Source organism: Triticum dicoccoides, chromosome 7B (assembly GCF_002162155.2).
Source record: "Triticum dicoccoides isolate Atlit2015 ecotype Zavitan chromosome 7B, WEW_v2.0, whole genome shotgun sequence".
NCBI classification, from domain to species: Eukaryota; Viridiplantae; Streptophyta; class Magnoliopsida; order Poales; family Poaceae; genus Triticum; species Triticum dicoccoides.
Genome location: NC_041393.1, coordinates 420,503,926 through 420,516,615, shown reverse-complemented (window position 1 = coordinate 420,516,615; position 12,690 = coordinate 420,503,926).

The following is a 12,690-nucleotide window of genomic DNA, read 5'->3' as shown; positions in this document are numbered from 1 at the left end:
TTGCGTCAAAGCCTGGCTCTCTGGGGTCGATTGGAGCTCTCCGCCTGACACTGAGCTGGCGTCTGTCATCTTGCTGCCGATGGTCGTTAGACCCACTTCTCGGAGGAGGAGTGGGCACTCGACGCCGGTCATCGCGATCAAATCGGTCATCATAGTGGTCCCGCCGGCCTTCACGTCCCATGCGCCTCGGAGGCGACCTTGGACTGTGAGCCGACTGAACCGTATTCGCAGTGACAGATCGACTGTGAATCCTGTTACGTGACTGCGACACAGCTGAATTCTGATCTCCTGCCGCCCGGAGCAAATCTCTGATCTGCATCAGGCCTCTTCCAGCCTCTGACTGAGAGGGCTGAATCAACTCCGCTATGCGGGTTGCAGCTGCCAAATTCTGAATTGGGGTTCGATATACCTGAGTTGGTTGCGGAGTTGCAGCTGACATCGATTGGAGTTAGTCGCTCGCTGACGCGCACGCTCGCCGAGTGCTCGCTGAAGGTTCTCCAGTCGAGTGCGTTCAGCCAAGTTGGCTAAACGCGCCTCTTCTAGGGCGCGAGCCTTGGGTGTTTCTCCTGCAATGGGAGTATGCAGAGCATCCATGTTCCGGCGGCGAAGTTCTTCCCTCTGCTGGGAAGTGAGCGGCTCGGGTTGGTACTCTTCATGGGCTTGAGCAAGGTCGTCCTCGTCGTCCACCCCGTCGCCGCGGGGGAAACCAGGAGGACTACGGGGCCCGTTGACCATCAGGACTTCCGCCGCCGGATCACTGCTATTGCACTCGGATGTAGTCTCTACGGAGCCAGTCGACAGGTCGAACAGGCTGTAGAGAGATTCGTCGGGCTCGATCGCCGCGACTTGGGTGGTGGCCGATTGGCGAGCCACTGCGTGTCTCACCCATCGCTGGAGCCTCGACTGACCGGAGCGCTTGCGCTGGTGGGAGACAGGGAGGGAGGATGGCGCAGGAGTCGACCGGTACGGGGTCGACGGTTGTCGCAGCAAGACGCCGCGGACACACGCCCGAAAGTGCGTCGCCCCGCGGACGGGGAGCACGTCGATGTCGAGTGGTGCCTCCTGGAGCCAAGCGGAGTCGTCGGCGATGAAAGTGAGCGCACCGAGACGGATCTCGTGGCCCTCGACCTGAGCTCCACCGAAAACCATGATGAAGGCGATTGGAAAAATTGCAACTTCTCCAAAAAAGTCGCTAAGACACCGGCCCCACGGTGGGCGCCAACTGTCGTGGTTCTAAGTCTGACAATAGAATGGGGGGTAAGTATGAGAAGGCAAGGTCCTAGCTATGGAGTAGTTGTACACACGAGTGTTTAGCGAGTTCATGCCCTTCTCTGAGGAAGTAACAGCCATACGTCTCGGAGCCCGGAGGCGGTCGACTGATCTCTGTGTATATGAGTTACAGGGGTGCAAACCCTTCTACCAGTGGAGGGGGGTGGCTTATATAGAGGACGCCAGGACCCCAGCCAGCCCACATAGAGGAGGGTTAAAGTACATTAAGGCTGGGCGTTATTGGTAACGCCCTACATAAAGTGTCATCATGACCATTAAGACTATTCAATTACAGACCGTTTGGATGCAGAGTAGATCCTGAACTTCTGATGGTCGAGTGCATCTTCATGGTCGAGTGTCTTCTAGCCAGTCGAGTGGAGTCTCCCTTGGTCGAGTGGAACTTCTCTTGGTCGACTGGAAGGTAGTTTCATATGATGATGTCCTTGGGCATGGTATCCTAGATAGGTCCATGACCTTACCCTAGGTACATAACCTCATCAGGTGACATGGAAGGCGTAAAGCCCAGGGGCGCCACCACTCATACCGCTTCTTGCGCGTATGGAGAGGCTGACTAGCGGGCCCCACTAGTCAGGTGAGGTGGAGGGGGAGAGGGAAACAGAGAGCAGCGAGGCTTCACCAAAGCGCATGCCGGCAGCGAGGGCTCCTTGGCCAAAATGAGAGGGAGGGATCGAGAGAGGAGACGGAGGCTTACCTACCCGTACCCGTAGAATGGCTAGGGGTGGTCGGATGGTGCCGGAATCAGCCTCTCCAGCGGAGGCAGAGAGCAGCGGTCACCGGAGACGAAGGCGACGGCGACCAGAGGCGACTCCAAGGGCTCCAACTGGGCGGAATGACACCACCAGAGAGTGGCGGAGGCCCTAGAAGGGTTGCCCTGGCCTGGGAAGGGATAGAGCTGTGGAGACGACCCGATGGGATCGCCGACGAGCTCGAGCTTGGGGACGGCGTCCTGCGGCTTGCCCGGCCGGGCTACGGGTTTCTACGGGCTTGTGGAGTGTGTGGGAGTGGATGGGGGTGCTCAAGGAGGCTGGGGGTGGCCCTATTTACAGCCGAGCAGCGAGGCGGTTTCGGGCTCTGGTGGTGGACACCTGGCCGCGGCGCCCGGCGACGAACGATGTCAGTGAGAGAGGGGGAAGAAGACGTAGCTCACGCGGGGACTGTTGGCGAACGGGGACGAGCACAGGGGCGAGAGGAAGATGACGAGCACAGTGCGCCTCGCACTGTGGCATTAGCCGGACTATGCCCGTGCCCGCTGCGGTGAACTCCAGCGTCGGCGAGTGCCAGGGCAGAGTTAAGGGGGTCGAGACGATGATGGTGGCGCGGTTTGGCACGCTCAGGCAGGCAGGGCAGCAAGCACGCGCGCAACAGAGCACTCGGCGGTACTCAGAGCGCGTCGTTTGCATGCCAGCATGCCTAAACGAACGGGGTCACCGCGTGAACTATGACCTCAGGCCGACTTAAGCCCAAACTTCATGTCTGGCGTGTTGTCCGTGGTAGTTTTGATCGTTACCACGCTTGGGTTTGGTTTCAGGTGCACTAGAAATCATTTTACACTCCAGGTAAGATTCTGGACAGTAACTTTGAGGGCTTACTGTGGTCAAACCACTGGGAGTTGAAGGCTGGCTTTGGAGGCTAGCAATCATCTACTAAGGTGATGATGCACAAGAAAAATCAGCTACAATGGAGCAAGTAAAATGGTAGTTGCTGTAGAAACTACAATTTCTGCCCAGAAAATAAAATATTTTCTGTAGCCAAAATATTGCAAAAAGTGATGAAATATTTTTGCTCTGAAAGGTGCCCTAGGGTTCAAAGAATAATTGGGATTTTTCTCAGAATTTTATGGGCAAGAAAAATTGGGGTTGCTTTGGAGAACATTGAGCTAGCTAGGGTTTAGGAGGGGAAAATGAATATTTTTCATTAAAGAAAAATATTCCAAATAATATTTTGAGATGAACCAGAGATGGAGTGATGGTTAGAGAGGGGGATGAAGCACTTGGGTGAAAGTCAAGGGGTACCCAAGTGGTTAAGTCCAAATGAAAAGATTCAAAAAACCCCAAACTCAAATTCAAACCAACTGAAAATCAGGCGAAGAAGAGGGGGCAAAAACCAGGCTGTCACATACCTCCCCCACTTAGAATGAATATCGTCCTCGAGATTCGGTTGCTTGGGAAATCCATTCTGGATAATGTGCCCTTAGAAATTCTTCCGATTCCCATGTTAATTCTGACTCTGTGTGATGCTCCCATTGGACTTTGTAAAACTTCCTTGCTTTACTACGAGTGACTCTTTCCATCCGATCCAAGATTTTAACCGGCCTCTCTTCGTATGTTAAGTCCTTTGCCAGCTCTATTTCTGTCATATCAGTCTTTTTCTCAGGCGGCGATATGCATCATCATAACTGTGAAACATGAAACACGTTGTGCACGTCCGACAATTCAGGGGGTAGTTCCAATTGATATGCAACAGTACTCACTCGTGACATAACGGGAAATGGACCAATAAATTTGGGTGCCAACTTTCCACGAGTCTGAAATCTCTTGACTCCTTTCATAGGTGTGACTCGAGGTATACGTGTTCTCTGGGTTCAAAATTGATCTGTCGGTGCTTTGCATCATAATAACTCTTCTATCGAGATTTGGCCAACTCCAATCTGGTCTGGAAGCTATTGTTATAAGAGAACTCGGCATATGGCAAACAGTCTTCCCATTTCGGTCCTTGGGACAAAGCACAGGCTCGCAGCATATCTTCGATTATTTGGTTTACCGGCTCTGTCTGTCCATCAGTCTGAGGATGATAAGCGGTACTGTATTTCAACGCTGTCCCCAAGGCTTGATGGTGATGGGACCAAAAAGCGGAGGTAAAAAGTGAACCTCGGTCAGAAGTCATGGTTCGGGGTACTCCATGCAGACTGACTATTCTGGATACATACAGTGTGCAAGTTCATCTGCTCAATATGTGGTTCTGATCGGGATAAAGTGGGCTACCTTGGTTAATGTGTCCACTATGACCCAGATTGCATCATTGCCCTGTCGAGTCTTAGGTAGGCATGTGATGAAATCCATACAGACATCATCCCATTTCCATTGTGACACTAGCAGCGGTTGGAGAAGTCCGGCTGGTTTCTGATGCTCTGCCTTCACTTTGTTGCATATGTCGCGATAGGCCACGAAATAGGCAATGTCTTTCTTCATTCCATCCCACCGGAATATTTGTCGAAGGTCTTCATACATTTTCGTACCTCCAGGGTGAATTGAATACGAGGATTCATGTGCTTCTGACAGGATCTTCTGCTTTAAATCCGCTTGATTGGGCACACAAATCCTTCCCCGGAATCGGAGGGTAGCAAACTGATCCTTCGAGTAATCGGAAGTCTGACTTGCTACCATATGCTTGGCACGTTTCTGCAGATCGGTGTCATCTGGCTGGGCCTTGCGGATCTCTTCCTCAAGTGTGGGGGTAACTTCCAAAATATTAGCAAGGCCAGCATCAACTATTACCAGGTTGAGGTGAGCAATCTATTCTTGAAGTTCAGGAGGCAAGGATTCCAATATGACATTTAGGCTGATGGGCTTTCGACTGAGCGCATCGGCAACCACGTTGGCCTTACCCGGGTGGTAATTTATTCCAAGGTCATAATCCTTGACTAACTCAAGCCATCTTCATTGACGGAGATTTAAATCTTGCTGAGTAAATATATACTTGAGACTTTTGTGATCTGTAAAAATTTGGCACCTCTTCCCGATGAGATAGTGTCTCCAAATTTTTAAAGCATGAACCACCGCGGCCAACTCCAAATCATGAGTAGGATAATTTCCCTCGTGGGGTTGTAGCTGTCGTGAGGCATAGGCTACTACCTTGCCGTCTTGCATAAGTACGCATCCAAGTCCTTGTTTGGATGTGTCGCAGTACACATCAAAACTGTGGTAGATATCTGGAAGAGTCAATACCGGTGCAGTTGTCAGCCGTTTCTTTAACTCATTGAAACTTTTCTCACAGTCCTCAGTCCATTCAAACTTCTTATCCTTTTTGAGCAGCTCCGTCATGGGTTTAGCAATCTTGGAGAATCCTTCATTGAAACGATGGTAATATCCGGCTAATCCAAGAAAACTTCGGATCTGAGATACGGTTGCGGGCGGCAACCAATCGAGTACATCCTTTACTTTGCTCGGGTCCACGGCTATACCTTCGGCGGATAGCACATGTCCAAGAAATCCAACTTGCTTGAGCCAAAACTCACATTTACTGAATTTCTCATATAACTGATGTTCACGGAGTCGTTGTAACACTTCTTGGAGGTGTTCTTTGTGCTCTTCTTCACTTCTTGAGTAAATAAGTATATCATCTATGAAGACTACCACGAACTTATCGAGGAAGTCCATGAATACTTTGTTCATCATATGCATGAAGAAGGCAGGGGCGTTGGTGAGACCAAAAGACATAACTGTATATTCATAAAGACCATATCGAGTGGTGAATGCGGTCTTAGGAATATTCTCCTTTTTAATCTTGAGCTGATGGTATCCAGTTCGTAAATCAATCTTGGAGAATACCTTGGCCCCACTGAGCTGATCAAACAGGTCATCAATTCTTGGCAGTGGATATTTGTTTTTAATGGTGACGTCATTTAGCTGACAGTAATCCACACACATGCGGAGGCTGCCATCCTTTTTGTCCACGAAGATAGCAGGTGATCCCCATGGTGAAGTAATGGGACGGATATATCCTTTCTGGAGCATTTCATCAAGCTGTTTCTTTAGCTCCACTAATTCTAATGAAGGCATTCGGTAATACTTCTTGTGTATTGGTGCGGTTCCAGGCACAAGATCTATTGCAAAGTCAAGCTCTTGATCGGGTGGCATGCCTGGCAGTTCTTCTAGAAATACATCAGGAAACTCACTGACCACATGAATTAATTCCAATTCAGCCACTGCGGTGAAGACCATTTCTTTCGTGGGTATGCTTCTGCGAGCATAGAATTTTGTAGTCTGCCCTTCCTGGCTGGTCAAAGTGACTTCTCGGGTCGCACAATTTATGCATACTTGATACTGAGTCAGCCAATTTATACCCAAGATAACATCCAACTTAGCAGACACAATAATTATCAAAGAAGTTGGAAAATAGACTCCCTTGACATTGATTTCCAGATTACGGCAGACTAGATTGCTCCTGATTAAGGATCCCGGGGTTTGTACCAACATATTCTTGCCCAAAAGCGAACAAGGAAATTTGTTTTGGGCAAAAAACTCCGAGAAATAAAAGAGTGGGAAGCCCAGAGTCAAATAAAATCACTGCAGGTATGTTATTAACAGAAAGCATACCAATGACGACTTCGGGGTTCTCTTGGGCTTCATCGGCGGAGAGGTGATGAACGTACCCCATGATGTTTTGCTAGTTCGGGCATGACTCCATAAAATGGACTTGTGGCCTGAATATAGCATTCGACCTATTGTTCTTGGGAGACTGCTTGGCATAATGTTCGGTTTTCCCACAACTAAAGCAAGAATTGTTGCGCAGACGCTCCTCTTGCACTGGGTTGGTTACGACGTTCTTGACTTGAGTGGTGGTCTTGTTAACATTCTGTTGCCAATTGGGTTTGTATTCCACCTGAGTCTGTTGCCAGGTACGAGCCTTCTGCATTGGTTGTGCCTCCTTGGCTCAAACTTACGCTTGTGATCATTGTTAGCAGACCTATTATCCGATACAAGCTTGTGCTCCCTTTCAGCAATGAAAGCCTTGTTCACCATGGTTTGGAAGTCTGGGAAATCGAACATACTGAGAGTACACCGGAGTTGCGGGTTTAATCCACCAAGAAATCTGTCAATCTTTCTCTCTTCAGTGGCCACGTCGTATAGGGAGTAATGTGACAGATGATTGAATTTTTGCAAATATTCACCCACAGACTGATTTCCTTGGAGGAGCGCGAGAAATTCACGCTGCTTAGTCTTCATAATTCCCGTAGGGATATGATATTTCCAGAATCGTCCCTTGAATTTTGACCAGGTGACTTCTTCATCAGCAGACCACATGGCCTTTTCATTTTCCCACCATATGGCAGCAGCGCCTTCAAGATAATGAGCTGCAAATGGAACCTTATCTCCTTCTTCAGTACGAGCAATCTCAAGCTTCTTCTCCATTGTTCGCAACCAATCATCTGCATCCAAGGGGTCAATAGCCTGACTGAAACTGGGAGGCTTGGTCCTTTGAAAATCTGACAGCTTGGAGTGATGACTGGGCTGATTTCCATTCTGTCCAACTATAGCTTAAACACTTCTTAATATTTCAATCAGATCATTGTTCCGTCTTTCCTCAAACATACGCAGAATTTGCTCGGTGGAGGGCAGATTTGGCAGTGGAGGCAGTGGAGGAACGTACGGCTCGGGTGAGTGTCATGCCTGTCGTGCGGAATGACGAACAGGAGAACCCTCATGAATGTTGCTACTGCTGACTCCCCGCGTCATCCTATTGTGGTTTTTCCCAAGGCAACGCAACCGAGATGAGAAGCATTCAACATAAATTGGGGGAAAGCCAGCAACAAAAGCCTGAGAAATAACCGAAATGACGAAGAGAATACGGCGAATAAAATAGAGTTCCAACATAATTATACATAGACTCATACATGAAAGATAACAACATGCCGGGTTCAACTACTCTCATACATGAAACGAAACATCATGACTCGTACGACTACATCCGTACACCATCCTGACGACTGCGAATACCCAGAAGCTCTACTGCTCTGCTGGTGCTGCGGGGTCCTCTCCTGAAGTAGACTCGGATCCTGAACTGACATGGTTAACTGAGACCTCTGGGTTAAAGGTGACACGACAATGCTGCCTCAAGGGCTCTCCCTCCTGGGCAGGTGTAGGGTGAAGCATCGGGGCTACAGGAGTGGCGAGAAGTGAAACCCACTCAGCAGGAGCACTAAGCGGACTCACGGTCACGGTGCCCGAGCTACTCGGAGGAGTAACCGGTGAAATAGGGGAACTAGAACTGGCTGGAATATAGGGAGTAAATCCCACAGATGCTGGAGTAGTGACTGGTCTAGTAGAGGGTAAAGCAGTACGGGCACGAGTCAGCTCTCGAGCCAGCTCGTGGATCATAAGATAGCTAGCAGTGATATAATGAGAAAGGTGGCTAGCAACACTATCAGACTCCAGATCAATGATAGGGAAACGGACACGACCATTATTGTGCAGAGAAGGATAGTAGTAGAAACCAGGGTGATTCTGCATCCGGACCTCGTTGTAGTGAAGCTCAACAAGGACCTCGAATGCAGCAAACTGGATAGCCTGAGAAGCGGTAGAAGCGTAATGATACGTCTCCAACGTATCTATAATTTATGAAGCATTCATGCTATTATCCTATCTATTTTGAATGATTACGGGCTCTTTTATACACTTTTATATTACTTTTGGGACTAACCTATTAACCGGAGGCCCAGCCCATATTGCTGTTTTATTGCCTATTTCACTGTTTCGAAGAAAAGGAATATCAAACGGAGTCCAAACGGAATGAAACCTTCAGGAGCATGATTTTTGGAACGAACATGATCCGGGAGACTTGGAGTACAAGCCAGGGAAGCTTCGAGGAGGACAGAAGATAGGAGGGTGCGCCCCCCTGTCTCGTGGGCCCCTTGTGGCTCCCAGGACCGACTTATTTCACCTATATATTCCCAGATACCCTAAAACCATCAAATACGAAGATAGATCGGGAGTTTCGCCGCCGCAAGCCTTTGTAGCCACCAAAAACCTCCCGGGAGCCTGTTCCGGCACCCTGCCAGAGGGGGGATCCTCACCGGTGGCCATCTTCACCATCCTGGCGCTCTCCATGACGAGGAGGGAGTAGTTCACCCTCGGGGCTGAGGGTATGTACTAGTAGCTATGTGTTTGACCTCTCTCTCTTGTGTTCTCTCTATGGCACGATCTTGATGTATCGCGAGCTTTGCTATTATAGTTGGATCTTATGATGTTTCTCCCCCTCTACTCTCTTGTGATGAATTGAGTTTTCCTCTTGAAGGTATCTTATCAGATTGAGTCTTTAAGGATTTGAGAACACTTGATGTATGTCTTGCCGTGCTTATCTGTGGTGACAATGGGATATCACATGATCCACTTGATGTATGCTTTGGTGATCAACTTGCGGGTTCCGCCCATGAACCTATGCATAGGGGTTGGCACACGTTTTCGTCTTGACTCTCTGGTAGAAACTTTGGAGCACTCTTTGAAGTACTTTGTGTTGGTTGAATAGATGAATCTGAGATTTTGTGATGCATATTGTATAATCATGCCCACGGATACTTGAGGTGACAATGGAGTATCTAGGTGACATTAGGGTTTTGGTTGATTTGTGTCTTAAGGTGTTATTCTAGTATGAACTCTATGATAGATTGAACGGAAAGAATAGCTTCATGTTATTTTACTACGGACCCTTGAATAGATAGAACAGAAAGGATAACTTTGAGGTGGTTTCGTACCCTACCATAATCTCTTCGTTTGTTCTCCGCTATTAGTGGCTTTGGAGTGACTCTTTGTTGCATGTTGAGGGATAGTTATATGATCCAGTTATGTTATTGTTGTTGAGAGAACTTGCACTGGTGAAAGTATGAACCCTATGCCTTGTTTTCTACCATTGCAATACCGTTTGTGCTCACTTTTATCATTAGTTACCTTGCTGTTTTTATATTTTCAGATTACAAATACCTATATCTACCATCCATATTGCACTTGTATCACCATCTCTTCGCCGAACTAGTGCACCTATGCAATTTACCATTGTATTGGGTGTGTTGGGGACACAAGAGATTCTTTGATATTTGGTTGCAGGGTTGTTTGAGAGAGACCATATTCATCCTAGGCCTCCTACGGATTGATAAACCTTAGGTCATCCACTTGAGTGAAATTTGCTACTGTCCTACAAACCTCTGCACTTGGAGGCCCAACAACGTCTACAAGAAGAAGGTTGTGTAGTAGACATCACGTAACCACTTCGAGAGGTACGATTGTAAGTGCTGGAATCGGAACTGGTGCACAGAGTAACCACTGCGTGATACTCATACACTGAGTCAGCTAGACGCTCCCGGTACACACGATAGGCTGGGTCGTCACCGAGGGGGTACAGCTGATGCCACACATTACGAAGGAGATGCGGCAACGTGTACGACATCAGCTACAACTGGCACGGATACGGCACCGGAGCCATCTACACTCACAACCATTAGCACGTTAGCATAAAAATAAAACAAGTGCATGCAATGCAACAACCAGCTACAAATGCTACCGACACTCAACTACAACTCATATCTAGCGTCCAATTAACTCGTCGTAGTCTAGTGTGACCTACAGTCAGCATGGCTCTGATACCAAGCGTTGTGGCACCCCGGCTCAGAGCAACTAGTTTACCATGCATTGCCAGCCCAGAGACCTTGTCTTCTGGCAACACACAACATCTTGGTATAGAAAACAATCGCTTTATTGATTGCTAGCGGAGCAGAGTTTATATTACAAAATTTGGCGAGGCCAAGCGGCACACACGGTGCAGCTGAACAATATGTACATTATTTAGTGAACATAAAGGGGTCTCGATCATGACAACTATGCGGCAGCGGAACAACATCGTAGCGGGACTCCATAGCACAGGGACACCAACGTGGACACGATCTAGACTCGGACAACACTCCTTTCCTACGGGACTTTCCTGAAATCTGGCATGACACGCCAGGTCAGTACATTGAATGTACTTGCAAGCTCATAACAAGCAGAAACATAATGACAAACAATATCATGACAATTAACCAATTAATAATAATGCAACAATATATCCAACATGCCATGACCATGCTCTTGTGATAAAAGTCCCTCGAACTGGCTTACCAAACATGATCGCTCTTGGATCACAAACGTACCAGCCTAGAGACATCTTGTGATCCTTACGACAATCACAACCACGACCAATATTTGGTCTCAAACTGTGATCCTTACGGTGATCACAACCACGACCAATATTTGGCCTCAAACCGTGATCCTTACGGCGATCACAACCATGACCAATATTTGGCGTCAAACCGTGATCCTTATGGCGATCACAACCACGACCAACATCTGGTCCAAATCAACACGATGGCCTTCCCGCCACCAACAACAATGCAAGGTTCATAATTAGTGTGCAAGATTTAGTAACTATTGGCCCATGGTGTGACCTACTTTCGAGCGTGTCCTTAACCGTGGACTTGGCTATCGATAGATTAATACACTCTGCACAGGTAGTGCACTGGACCCACACCATGGAACCCATGGCCTCGCACTCCCATTCGGGTGGACCAACGACATTCTGACGAAACCCCTCCATTGCCATGACACTCTCCCGGCCACTCTGACTCACTCCCCATCAGGCTAGTCCTAGGTGGCCCCGTGTCTAACAAAGACACAACGACCACCGTCGTGGCCAAACATAAACGATCCCACACGGGGACCCAGTACCATAAACTCAACAACGGGCACACAAGGTTATGTCTGCTTACCGGGCTAGGGTACAGCACACCCATAACCTTCCCTAGTTGGAGGCACCGTCCAGAGGCATGACAATGGAACGAATAAAGGCCGTCCCATACCGGAAAATGTGGTTGTACTGGGAAAAACTCGATTCAGCGGCACCATGACCCGGTGAACAATGTATTCAAGTTGAGTTATTATCAGGTTCAACTTAAAGTGAAAATAGCCGGCATCATAATGCCATGACATGCAGCACTAACATATGCATCACATATCAATGGAAATGACTAAGTCAACTATATCCACACTGAGCATTAACAACTCATGAAACTTCTCTGGTTAAGATCAAATCTCACTTCAACAGAATCTTTTCTAGCAATTTATCATTTTTACTCATGCAAGAAAATAACTCCACTAATTATTTATATGCATAACCATATTATCCTTTCATCACCCAACAACTAAATCTTTGTTATTTTATCAACTAAGTTCACTTCAAACTTTCTGTAAATCAAGCATATTCACTTTAACAAGCATCTAACAGAATATAATTAACATAATAATAATTTAAATGCATGGATAATCATTTGTTCAAGTAGAAAATCACAAATATTGAAATGGCACCATGAAAAATGTTGTTGTGGCTTGCCTTAGTGCAGATGAGGTTCACAAGCCTCTTGGTGATCCTCAAGACAAGCCTGACCTTCTAAAAATATTAAAAAAACACAAAAAGAAATCATCAAGAAACCTTCTGAAATTCACCAGAAAATCTAGACAGTAGGGAAAAATCCCATCTTTGGTGAGATGCTAGATTTTTGAACAAAGAACACAATGCAAAAAGAATCAATTCATTTGGACTTATGGTTAAAAAGTTTTGGCCGTTTGAAGTTCTCTGGATTTAATAAAAAAATGAATT